Raw genomic sequence first — 12,334 nt, 5'->3', positions numbered from 1 at the left:
AGAAGGTTTACGTGGCTGTGCAGATCAGGTTTTGCGCCAGACGTTCAGACGAGGCCGTTGGAAATGCCTTTTAATTTGTTTTTTTTTTTAAACTTTTTTTATTAAACACTTGGCATGACAAAGTACATACTGATGTTTCATGGTATGACATCATTACTCGTATAAGACTATTGTGCATATTGGTGACAAATTTAAAGCGTAACAGTCAGAAGGACAACTAATCATCTGGGTCCGTATTCAACCTCGTGCCATTCCTAAGGGGCCTATGTCAGCACACATTGGGTGGGTTGGAACCAGCAGTATCCCCCAGTGAAGTCTGCAAAGATATGCCCTGAACAGACCCCAAATGTCCTTGGCCTGAGATGTAGCTGCATTCTAATGCTAGGCGTGGTGCAGCGGTTTTGTGAGATCATTAGAATCTGTGCAGCAAGGCCTATTTTCCTCAAAGATATGAAATAAACATTGTAGTGGGCCTGAATGTATCTCAGTACAGGACATTCTTGTGAGCACCAGGCAGACATCATCCCATAAGGCCCTAAGTAGCGGGCATACCCAGATTATGTGATAATACCCTGCCTTCTCTTCAAATCTGGGGCAGGCCCCGTTTCGCTCCCGCAAAACCTGCTGCAACTGGGTCAGTGTGTAATGGAACCTGTGCAGGACCTTTTAACTGTATATGTCTGAATCTGGAATTGTACGACACTTCCCTTGTCTCAGCACACATTTTACGCCGGGTTTAGTTCAGTGCCTAAATCAACTGCCCATCTACCACTGGCCCTTATTGTCTCCCCCGACAGCTGTTCGTGGATCAACTTATACATTGCAGAGATTGCCAGTTTTGTGCGCACATTATGTACCCCAACACATTATCGATGGGTGGCTCGGCAGGAAACTCTGGCCACACGTACTTAAAAGCCCTGTGCAATCCGCAATATATTAACCAATATATCACTAGCCCCCGAAAACATGTTCCCCAATGTTTGAAACCCACCCTGCTTCCAGCATCGCATTACAGCAGTATCCACAACGAGGAGACAGGGCAAGCAGCCCCAGAGTGGAAAATTCCTGCGGTACGGCTACTCTATCCTCATCATCTCCCACACCTTAAGCCAAGCCTTCACTGTCATACTTGCAGGGTCAAATAGGCAGCTATCCTGGAACCTAGGAGGCAATATTAGGGACCCGATATTACGGTCGCCCGCCGAATACTTCTCTATCTTGACATGCGGCATAAGTGAGCCCTCCTCAAACCAATACATTGCAAAGTGTGCCACCGCCACACTTCTGAAGTCCCGAGGTCCGTTGCGGTGGACCCACCTCTCATATATTTCCTTGTGAGGGTAGACCATTTCAGCCGTACCACCCCAGAGTGCCATACAACGTTGGTTACCGCTGAATCCAGATTCTTGAACAACGACCAGCCTGGCCACAGAGGGACATTTAGGAGATGTAGAGAAGCTTCGAGAGCACCACCATTTTAAGTATTGCAATTCTATATTAGACCCCAATGTCATCAGATCCCTGTAATTACACTCCATCAGGCAGTGGCCTGTCTAGTAACTAGCAGCCCCAGATATCTGATGTGATGGGGAGACCACGGGATGCCATGCAAATCTAAGAGCATGATAGCGGTATCAGTCAGTGGGAATAATTCATACTTACTAAAATTGACTTTCAGCCCGAAATATCCCCAAATCTAACAACATATTGCATAATTGGTGCAAGATTGGCCTGCATGTCCCTGATATTTAGCATTGTATCATCTGCACAGAGTGAGATGATCTCTGTGTCAGTTGCATGCCTTACCTGTGGACTTGTATTTGCCTTTTCGGGGAAGAGATAGGGTCTGTCTCTTTGGGCAGCCACCTCAACCCCTAATGGCACAGGGGGAGAGAGAGAGGCTGGTCCTAGAGCCAAGTCTAAAGTGAAGGAAAACATCCAAACTGGGAAACACCTCTGTAGCAATGGATAACTGCGTGGATGAACTCTGGAGAACTCTCAGATGATGACACAATTTTGTAGACCAATATGGGTTGCCAAAGGAAGGCACAGTTCCATGTTTAGATAGGCAATATCAGCAAAAAGCACTAAGCCAGTGCTAAGCACAAAAAAAAGGATTCCAGCGGTGAACGAGAATTGCACAGGGACAACACGCTGGTCTTGGAAGCAAGACTATACAGAGAAACAAATGTTCGAATTGTGGTTCCACGCTTAGAAACCGAACTCAGGTACTGTATTAGGTGCGTTATAAAAAAAACAATTACATAAATAAAACATTGAGCAGAGCGAGCAAGGAAGCTCACAAAACAGCATAGCTTGAAAGAGAGAGTGGAAGGGAAGTTCCAGGGCTAGCGAGGAACGGAACAACGGAAACACTAATAGCGGACCAGAAGGGATGAAACCAGACAAGGAGGCAAGGAAGAACAAGGCAAGGAGGACATAGGAAAAAGGGATAGAAACTAGCGTCAGCGCAAAAGAAAGGCAGTTGCGATGCATCTCTTAACGGGGCCGCTTCTGTTTCATAGTGTGTCTGTTTTCTGTAGGATGTAGGCGTTAACACGCAACATGCGAGTCGGTGGCCATTTTGGTATGGGCACAACGACCCAGCGCGGACACCATGTTGGAATGGGCGTCCAATGCCGCCACTGTAACCATAACGAATGTTGGGGCAATATTCTAACATCATCCTCCCTTCCAAAGCTGGTGGGGCCAGGTTTCCAGTGATGATTACGATTAAACCTTTTTACCAGGATGGGCGCATGTACATGCATAGCGTCTTCCCATGTCCTTTCACAAAGGGAATACCCTTTCCAATCAACTAGATATTGTAGTCGTCCCGGATGATATCTTGAGTCACAAAGTTGTTGCACCTCATATTCTACCTGTTAGTCTTAAAGTATAGGCAGTGGAATAATTTTTATAGGATGGTGGCGTGACTCTGGAATCCTAGGTTTTAGTAGAGAACTTTGAAACACATGGTGTATACGTTTCCAGGACGATGGCAATCGTAAGAGAAAGGCCACAGGATTGACAACTTTGTCCATCAAAAAAGGACCGAAATATTTAGAAGACCATTTTCCAGGTGTTAAATGGGTTGGTAGGTCTCAAGCTGACAACAATACTTGATCGCTGATTTTATAAGGTACGGAATCTTGACGATTGACACTGGCATGTTTCTTGTTGTCTTCTCTAGCTTTGATTAGGTTTTGTTTTGACTGTTGACATATTTTTTGATGTTGCAAGAGCAAGTTGCCTAAGGCAGGTACTGATGAACCATAAGGGAAGTTGATGTGAATCCAAACAGGATGGAACCCTGTGGCAAAGTAAAAATGACTCATTCCGACTGAGTGAAAAGAGTTATTGTCGGAGAACTCTGCTGTGGGTATGAGGGTGGACCAATTTTCTTGAGTAGCGGTAACAAAACAATGGAGGTATTGTTGTAGGGTTTGGTTTACCCTTTCAGTCTGCCCGTTACTCTGGGGATGATAGCAAGAAGATAAATTCTGTTGGATTCCTATCTTTTTACACAGTTCAGTCCAAAATGTTGAGGTAAATTGAGTGCCCCTAGCCGATAAAATGTGTTCAGAGAGGCCATGTAAGCTGAATATGTCTTGTAAAAATGCTTCACTCATTTGACATGCAGAAGGGAGTTTGTCCAGCGAAGTGAAATGAGCCATTTTGGTTAATGTGTCATGGGTGACCATAATGGTTGTTTTACCATTAGATGGGGGTAGATCTACAATAAAGTCGGTAGAAATTATCTGCCAAAGTCTGGAAGGTACAGTGGGTTGTAAAAGTTTACCAACTGGTCGCTGTCTGGGACTTTTCTTTTGTGCTCAAAGACTGCAGGTGTTAACATATTCCGATGTGTCTTTGTAGATGCTAGGCCACCAAAACTGCTGGGTTAGAGCATCATCAGTGGTTTTTATCTACTGATGTCCTCCTATTGGTGTGTCATGAAAAAGTTGTAAATAACGTGGACCTCATTGATGTCAAGGGAATATAGAGATGTGTTCCTCATTAGAGGCCATATTTATACTTCAATTACCATTTGTCGCGAACGTCATGTGTTGGTAAGAAGAGTAGAATGGATTCTCTGTAGAGTTGACTCAATGGCATATATAAGGGTATAATGTGGTAGTATCTTTTCATCAGGATATTGCTGTGCATAATTCTCCTGACCCCATCGGGATCGAGTATCGGCAACAAGATTCTTAGATCCGGGAAGATCATCGGGTTAAATCGAAACTGGGAAACATGATGAGCCCAACGGGTTTTCCCGGAGTTTCTGCAATCGAATGATTGAGGCATTTGTAGATTTCGATGGTCTGTTCTGATTTCTATTGTTTCAGGTGCTCCCAATAATTACGTGCCAATTTAATGGCAAGAAGCTCTTTTTCTAAGACGGAGTAATTCTGTTCTGATTCTGTTAATGACTTTGAGAAATAAGACACAGGATGTTCTTCTCTGTACTTTTGTTGTTGTTTAAGAACAGCACCAACTGCTCTGTCTGAGGTGTCTGTTTCTAGTATAAAGGGTAGAGCAGTGTTGGGTTGAATCAAAATGGGAGCTGTAGTAAAACATTGCTTTAGAAGCGGAAAGGCGTTATTTGCTGTGGAATCTCAGTGAAATCAATGGCCTTTTTTAAGGCGTCCCGTCAGGGGTAATACCTTTTTAGAGAAGGCCAGAATGAAACGGGGGTAGAAGTTTACCACACCCAAAAGCTGTTGGAATTCTTTTACACTGCACAGTGGTTTCCAATCTAATATGGCTTGTATCTTCCTTGGGTCCATGGCAATACCATGAGCTCATAGAATATAACCTAGATAGTCAACTGAGGAGGCACTAAAGACACATTTTTCAGGTTTTGCTTTTAGGGAGTTTCTTTGTAGGTGACAAAGGACTTCTTTCAGGTGTTGTTGTGATCATCAGGGTTGGTAGAATAAATCAATATATCATCAATATATACAATCACAGTGTGTTGTAAAAGATCAGAAAACAGGTGGTCCATGAACCTCTGAAAGACTGAGGGGGGGCCTTGGAAAGGCCAAAAGGTATAACACAATATTCAAAGTGTCAAAAGGGTGTTCTGAATGCCGTTTTCCATTCGTCCCCACTTTTGGTTCTGACTAAATTATATGCTCCTCTTAAATCAAGTTTTGTAAAGATAGTAGCCCCTTTGACATTCTCCAGGGTAACTGGGATAAGAGATATCGGGGCCGCTTCTGTTTTATAGTGTTTCTGTTTCCGGTAGGACGTTGACTGTTAGTACGCAATGTGTGAGTCGGCTGCCATTTTGGTATGTGCAAAATGACCTGCCGCGGACAACAGGTTGTAATGGGCGTCCGATTCTGCCACTGTAACCATAATGAATGTCGGGGCAATATTTTCAAACTCTGGGGTTCCTGTCATTTTGAGCCCTGTGTGACGGTGCTTACACCTAATAAGATCCGCCATTTCCTCAATAACTATGGCAAATGGCAGTGGAGACATGTGGCAGCCTTGCCTGGTACCCTCTGTATATTGAGTGGGGGCTGATAAGGTGCCATTGGTACAGACCCTAGTGGTAGGAGAGGCGTAAAGCAGCTTAATATATGATATGAATCCACTACCGAAACTGCTCCATGAGAGGACCCCGTACATATAGTTCCACAGGACTGAATGAAATGCCTTTTGGATATTCAGTGTGGCAGCCACCGCCTGGGCCACGGCGTCAATTTGTGCTATTATATTAAATATCCTACATAGGTTAAGAGCAGTGGCCCAACGGGGTATACACCCCATCAAGGGTGTTAGGCGGTTGGCCAGTACCCTCGCAAATATTTAAACATCATTGAGAGGGTCTATAAGTTCTGCAGCTCTTCACAGGTTTACCCGGTTTCAGAAGAACTGTGATGACTGCCTTGTGCATTGTAGAAGGTAGCAGTTTCAACTACATGGCCTCCTCCCACACTCTAAGACGATAAGGCCCCAGGGTGGATTTAAAATGCTTATAGAATTCAGAGTAAGGCCATCAGTTCTGGGGGCCTAGCCTGACGGCAATTAGTCTATTGCCTTGTTAATTTCTTTCAGAGAAAGTGGAAGCGACAGCTGGTGTCAGGAGTCTGTCCAGAGAGCACAGGGCAAAGGCTGTATCTCACAGTATGCACTGTAGATTAGGGGAGATTCCTGAGGCAATGCTAGCATATAACAGAAATAGGGTACATACCAAGCTGATCTGAGTTGAAACAGGTATTCACAAGAACTGCAGGGGCAGAAGCTGGCTGTAAGCAAAGAGACAGAGAGAGGCCAAAGACAAGAAAATATACTGGGCAACATGGATTATCAGAATAAAGGTTGTACTGGAATATGATAAAGTGTCTCCATGGATTAGGAAAAGCCCTTTGGATCGGTACCAGCAGATTACTCTTAACAACTGTCATACAGCAGCGTAATAAATTAGGTGTGTCCCGAAGAGACTGTTGTACTCGGTGCAAGGGTAAAACTGGAGACATATACTGAGGTAGGTAAGACTTAAACAGATTTGGCTAAGGCAACAGAAGTCTTTCCCTTATCTGATCTGAACCGAGACCAACCCAGGGGTCACACTGTATACGCTAAAGAGTGAGGCACAACAGTGGAACAAGATGTAATACAGGCGGAAAGCAGTGTTGAAAGAAGTAACCAGGTACAGGACAGGATAGAGAAACAAAGTACAAAGCAGTGACTGGAATTTCAAAATACACAAGGCAAAGGACTCAGACAAGATAGGTTGCTGCCAACACAATGAATATGAGGGATTCAGGAAATACAGAGCACTAAGAACAGGCGCTGGAACTATGGTCTGAAGTCTGGTAATATCGCAGGTAAGGAACAAACAAGAGAAACACTGAGAAGAAACAGGACACGTCTGTGAAGTAGAAATGCTTACAGAAAACAGGGTGTTTACAGAAAGTCATAAAGGCACAAAAGATATCAGTAAAGCATTGAATGTCTTTAAGAGCAAACAGGAAAGGATTTCAGAAGCTGGAAATCAAAGAAAGGTTAAGAAAAACAGTAAGACTGCAAAAGCAGACTGAAAAGGGTGCTGCAATGCAGTAACAAACAGGAATCAATAGCCAAAAATCAGGATGTTCAGGAAAGGTTCCAAAACTGATGACTGGCGCACGCACACACACAGAACTCCCAGTGGAAACAATTGACTGAACAACTGTGTACAAAGTGTGCTTATAAAGGGCCTCCCAGCCAACAGCCCAACAGGGTGGAGCTGATTGCAGCCTGAGGCAGCTGTGTCCAATTAAGCCCAATCCAGATTTCAGTAGCCTGCAGCAGTGGATTTCAATTAAAGCCTCATCCTTTCTAGGTTGCCTAGCCTGTAGGAGCTTGAAACAGGTTAATGCAATCAGGTCCCCTCCAGCTATTAGTAGCTTGCTGTAAACAAATGTACTCAGTATGCCTCCTCCAGCACTCTGCCTCTTGGACAGCATACATGTACCAGAATGCATCTGCTGGTTTAACCTACAACCCGGAATGGAACTTGAAATTAGATTAGTCCAAAACTGCAGTGGTAAAACAAGTAAATGATTGCAGCAGCAGTTTGTAGGTTTTAACCACGCGATTATGCCATCAACAGAGTCTGTGAATGCACACATGTAGCGGTGCTGGGTGGCAGGCGGGTAGGATTGTGAAAGCTGGGAGCTTGCCTGGCTTGACAGCCGTGTAGTTGGTAGACATGCTGAGAAACCCTCAGAATCCCCTTCAGGGGCGTTAGCCACACATTTGTACAGATTAGAGAAGAATGTATGAAACACCCCATTGATCTCATTATTAGTGTGAATCAAATTACCCCTTCATCCTTGATCAATGGTATGTAAGTAGTACCCCCTGCTTGACGGATTGTACAGGTGAGAATCCTTCCAGGTTTTTCCCCTTCAACATATAACCTTGCCACTACCAGGGAGTGTAAGAATTTTAAATCTCGATCAGCATCGTACCTAGACGTATCCACTGCTTCCTTGACCTGCGCCAGTGTGGCAGTTCGGGGATGGCTGCATGGCCCGTCTCCAGCTGTCTTAGTTCCTCCTCACACTTTTTAATATCCCTGCGGATCACCTTAAGGACTCCAGATTCAGCTACCATAGCAATACCACGGATGTATACCTCGAAGGCCTGCCAGAGTATCCACCAACTGTACAGAATCCTCAGTTGTTTAACAAAAAGACCTGCACATTATCTTGCATGCACTTAGCAAAAACTGATTCGAGCAGCCCATGTGGCTTGAACCGCTAGCTGCCCCGACATCCCGGGCAGCCTTACAGCACCAGAGTAACAAGTATAGGGGAATGATGGAAATAGGTTTTAGACAGGATTTCTACAGCAGTGACCCCTCCCTCCAAGAGTGAAGCTGAGATCAACCATAACTCAATCTGTGGAAAAGAATTGTGCAATGAGGAGTCGAATGTGTAGGCCTGTGTAATTACCCTTCAGGCATCCAACAGCTCCAGCTATCACCCGGGCAGCCTGCGTCAAACTCCTGCCCCTAGTGGTAGACCTATCCAATTCAACATCAAGGATAGTGTTGAAGTCTCCACCTCAGATCCTAGGCACCATGGGAATTAAGGTCACCATATTGTGATGAATCCTGCAGATCCCTCACTAAACCCCTACCTAAAGTCTCCTCCCATGTGGCCCAGGAAAGGCAGATGCTTCCTGATCCTGGCCTTGGGGGTGGTGTACTGCGGGAGGATTACCTGGGAGGGGTCGCAGCCCAGGGTGGTGAAGACATCCCGTGGGATGAGACGTGGTATTTATCCTTAAAAGGGAAGAACCTTTTAAAGTCACCCAGACATGCAATGGCTTATTGTCGTTATGATGTATCTAGACCATACATTACGCCTATGGATGCGGGTAAAGCAGGTGTGACATCTTTAAATACCACGAGGAAGGAAAGACCATTTGAGATTTCTAAGAATAAAAATCCCCCTTACTCTCAGCGGTACAATGACGGGAAACCTGTAAATAATGGTTTACATGAATTACCCTCTCCTTTTCAAGGAAACACTTGTAACCTTTCCTTAAATGCATTTAAGAGAAGTAAATCTGCCTTTAAAAAAAACAGACAAGAAAACCTAATTCTGTTGGTTGGGACTACAAGTCCCATAATCCGCCAAGTACTGGGATGTCGAAGAGGGCTAAAGAGTAATGTTGCAGGAGTAGTCAGCTTGTTAAGCCTAATGACCCACACCTGAGAGGCTTAAAAGGCCCCCTCAGGTGCAGGCCATTAGGAGAATATGGTGTAGCTGGAGTATTTGCAGCAGTAGCAGCAGCAGAGCCAGAGCATGCTGGCAGAAATTGGTGGAAAGAAGGGAGGTCAGGACTTTGACCTAGCAGATTGCAGCTACCTGTCCTGGGAGCGTCCTACTCCCCCTAAATCTGAAGTGCAGATGTTGCTCAGTGGAAGGCGTGAAGGAAGACTGCTTTTCCAAATGTGAACCTGATTGCAGAGATTGCGCAGCAAGAAGCGTGCCGGAGACCATGGCTGTGCGTTGGCGTGCAGCCCGGGGTGCCAGGAGCCAGATGAGCGCCGTGTCTGCGTAGTGAGGACGACGACACCTTCATCAAGGAAGGGTGTGTGTACAATCGTACGAGTGAAAGCAATAATAACCCGACTGTTGATTGTCAGACAATGGGACAATGGGAGGCTACAAAAGTAGCACTCATGTATGAGTGAATTTCTTTCCTAGCACTTGCATAAGAGTAAAACACTCTGAATCACGTTAATTGAATCTTGAAGAATCTGAATTTAGATGAGACTGGTTGTGTGTGCCTGTTGAAGATGACATAGCCATACAGTTAAGTTACTGAACCTTGAATTGTGAGTTTGAGGGAACAAGCAGTACCCAAGCCAAGAGCAAAATAAGCATTGACCAAGCTAAGAGTGAAACAAGCATTTTTCCTAAAGCCAAGCACTGTGCAAGCATAGCCCTAGGCCAAGAAGGAAACCAGCAGTGCCCAAGTCAAGAGTTGTGTAAGCATTGCCTTCAGCCAAAAGAGACTAACAACAGACAAAACATTAAGCTACATTGATGGGCAGAAAGCAAAGAGGCGAATACACGGTTGTAAAAGGTGAAGCTTGCTGAGTGTAAATGTTCCCTACAAATTGGTAACAACTCACATTGCCAAAGCCATAAGGAAGAAAAGTTGTTTAAAGTCCCAAAGATGTGAACTGCTCAAATTGTGGTCAATATTAATGTTTCAGAAAAGCAAGTGGCAAAGAGGCAGCCCTTCTGAAAGGTGAATGTTCAGAGGAAGAATGTCTAGCCTACATGAAGGTTTTGAGGAACACTGATGTCAATATTGTCTTTCCTGGAAAGTTGCTAATAGCAAAGTTGCAGATTGTTGAAGCTGTGATAAACCTTTTGGTTGTCAGTTGCATGGGAAACATTATGGGGAAGGTGAGTAGACCTGTATAGTGAATCCTTGCAGAAGTTATCCTGATATGAGAAGTTATCCAGCTGGAAGTAATGGTGCTGTTAAGTCCTCCTGACAAAGATATAAATTATGATGCCTACAATTACAAAGAGAGACTTGTGAAGTGCTACCAAGAAATTGTGTTTCCTTGACCTTTCCAGAAGTTGTGTTTCTTTGAATCTGACAAGGAAGTGGATCTCTTTGTTGACATTTCTGAACTGTGGCCAAGCATCGTGACCCAGAACATCATGGATGCTATTTGATGAAGTGAAATTATTACTCGAGGAAGAAGAGAAAATCTTTCTGTTGGTTGAACATTGGTTAACAGAACGTTCTTTTGACAAAGTGAAGGCGTCAAGAACTGAGTTGGAACTTTGTTGCAAACCTGGTTTCTTTATGTTGAATGTTGGAACTGAATCTAACTTTAAACCTGGGGAAGGGGAGTTCAACCAGGTTACAAAGAAAGTCTGTGAATGTCCATATTGCTATTTGTTATGAATTGTCATATATTTTCTCGTGTATTTTATGTTTAGGTGTGAGGGCCAGATATACTTTGTTAGAGTGTTTCCTTTAGTGTTGGATAGGCAGGGAAATCCTCATCCGGGTAGGAATAGTGAGGTATATTTTGAGAAATCGTCCAAAAGTTGTCCACTTCACATTTGTGACCCCTCACAATTTCTAGAATCGATATGTAAAATTGGGGATCATCCACATTAGGCCCATGTACATTAGGTTGACAAGGCAGAGACATATGTATAAGTGTCATGACCCCTCTGGATTGCGAGGATTAGGTGGTATAAAACTTGTTTGTGCCCCAGCGACCCCCTCGCAGCAGGTCGCCAGTGCATGTATTTCCTGCAGAAGCAGTATTTTGGCACTGTACCTGTCCACATGTTGGAGTAGCCTCCTCCTTTTAACCGGATTTCCTGGACTTCTCACATTCCAGCTAATGCATATAATCTGCCCCATTGCCCCTAACGTGAACTGGCAATAACAGCTGCATGGACCCACGCACCCCACACACAGTGCCATATATCCCATGAAACATACCAATGTTCAAGTATCAAAGAACCATTTGCCAAGTGTATTTTTAAACCCCAAAAAACCCACACCACCCTGCGCCCTCACCTCCCCCAAACCTGAGGATGTGCACACCTGAAAACAACAATCTCCAGCAACATTGCTACTCTGCATGGAGGGGTTGCAGCACGAAACCAGGCCTGAGCTGCAGTAACAGACATTTGAAATAATACATTTTTACCAGAAACCGTAATCTCACAACATGAAACTACATGCAGTGACTATACATTGGCATTTTCTAGTGTATATCCGACATAACTGTATCCCAACTACAGAGACTCCACCCGCAGGCCCCCAGAGTAGGACCACGGTTCCTTGAGTAAATGAGGCTGTGCATTGTGCCGACAGCTTTATGCCTCATGGCCTGACAGTGTTCTCCTCAAGGAATTTCATGGCTTCGTCCGGGAGTGTTAAAAAGTACACTTTGTTGTTCCATTCTATATGCAGCTTGGCAGGGTAGAGCATCGCATATTTCAAACTCCTGTCCCTGCGCCTTCTTAACTCCAAGGAATGTTTTCCTTTCTTGCTGCACCGCCACTGAAAAGATGCCGTAGATGTATATCTTGCCCGAGCCCAGACACAGTTCGCCTTCTCATGGGCAGCACGCAGAATGGCATACCTGTCACAGTAGTTAAAGATATCTGCTATTATCAGACAAGGTGCTGCTCCGTGCCTCGGTTTCGGGACAAGTGACCCATGTGCCCGCTACCAGCGTAAAGTGTGGCAAAAGCTTGGAGTTATCCAGCAGGGGGTTCCCTCGACAAAGACACCATGCTCCCCTTAACATTGTCTTTGGGCACCCAGA

At 44.7% G+C, this 12,334-nt stretch overlaps 1 protein-coding gene across 1 annotated transcript in view; it reads left to right on the top strand.

The window, feature by feature from the left end:
- DNAH5 (dynein axonemal heavy chain 5) overlaps window positions 1-12,334 on the top strand; it is a 4,235,244-nt gene that overhangs the window by 479,388 nt on the left and 3,743,522 nt on the right. The window lies entirely within an intron of this gene.

The sequence above is a fragment of the Ambystoma mexicanum genome, chromosome 5p (assembly GCF_040938575.1).
Source record: "Ambystoma mexicanum isolate Mex_15411 chromosome 5p, UKY_AmexF1_1, whole genome shotgun sequence".
Classification (NCBI taxonomy): domain Eukaryota; kingdom Metazoa; phylum Chordata; class Amphibia; order Caudata; family Ambystomatidae; genus Ambystoma; species Ambystoma mexicanum.
This window is presented reverse-complemented; position numbering and strand designations above follow the sequence as displayed.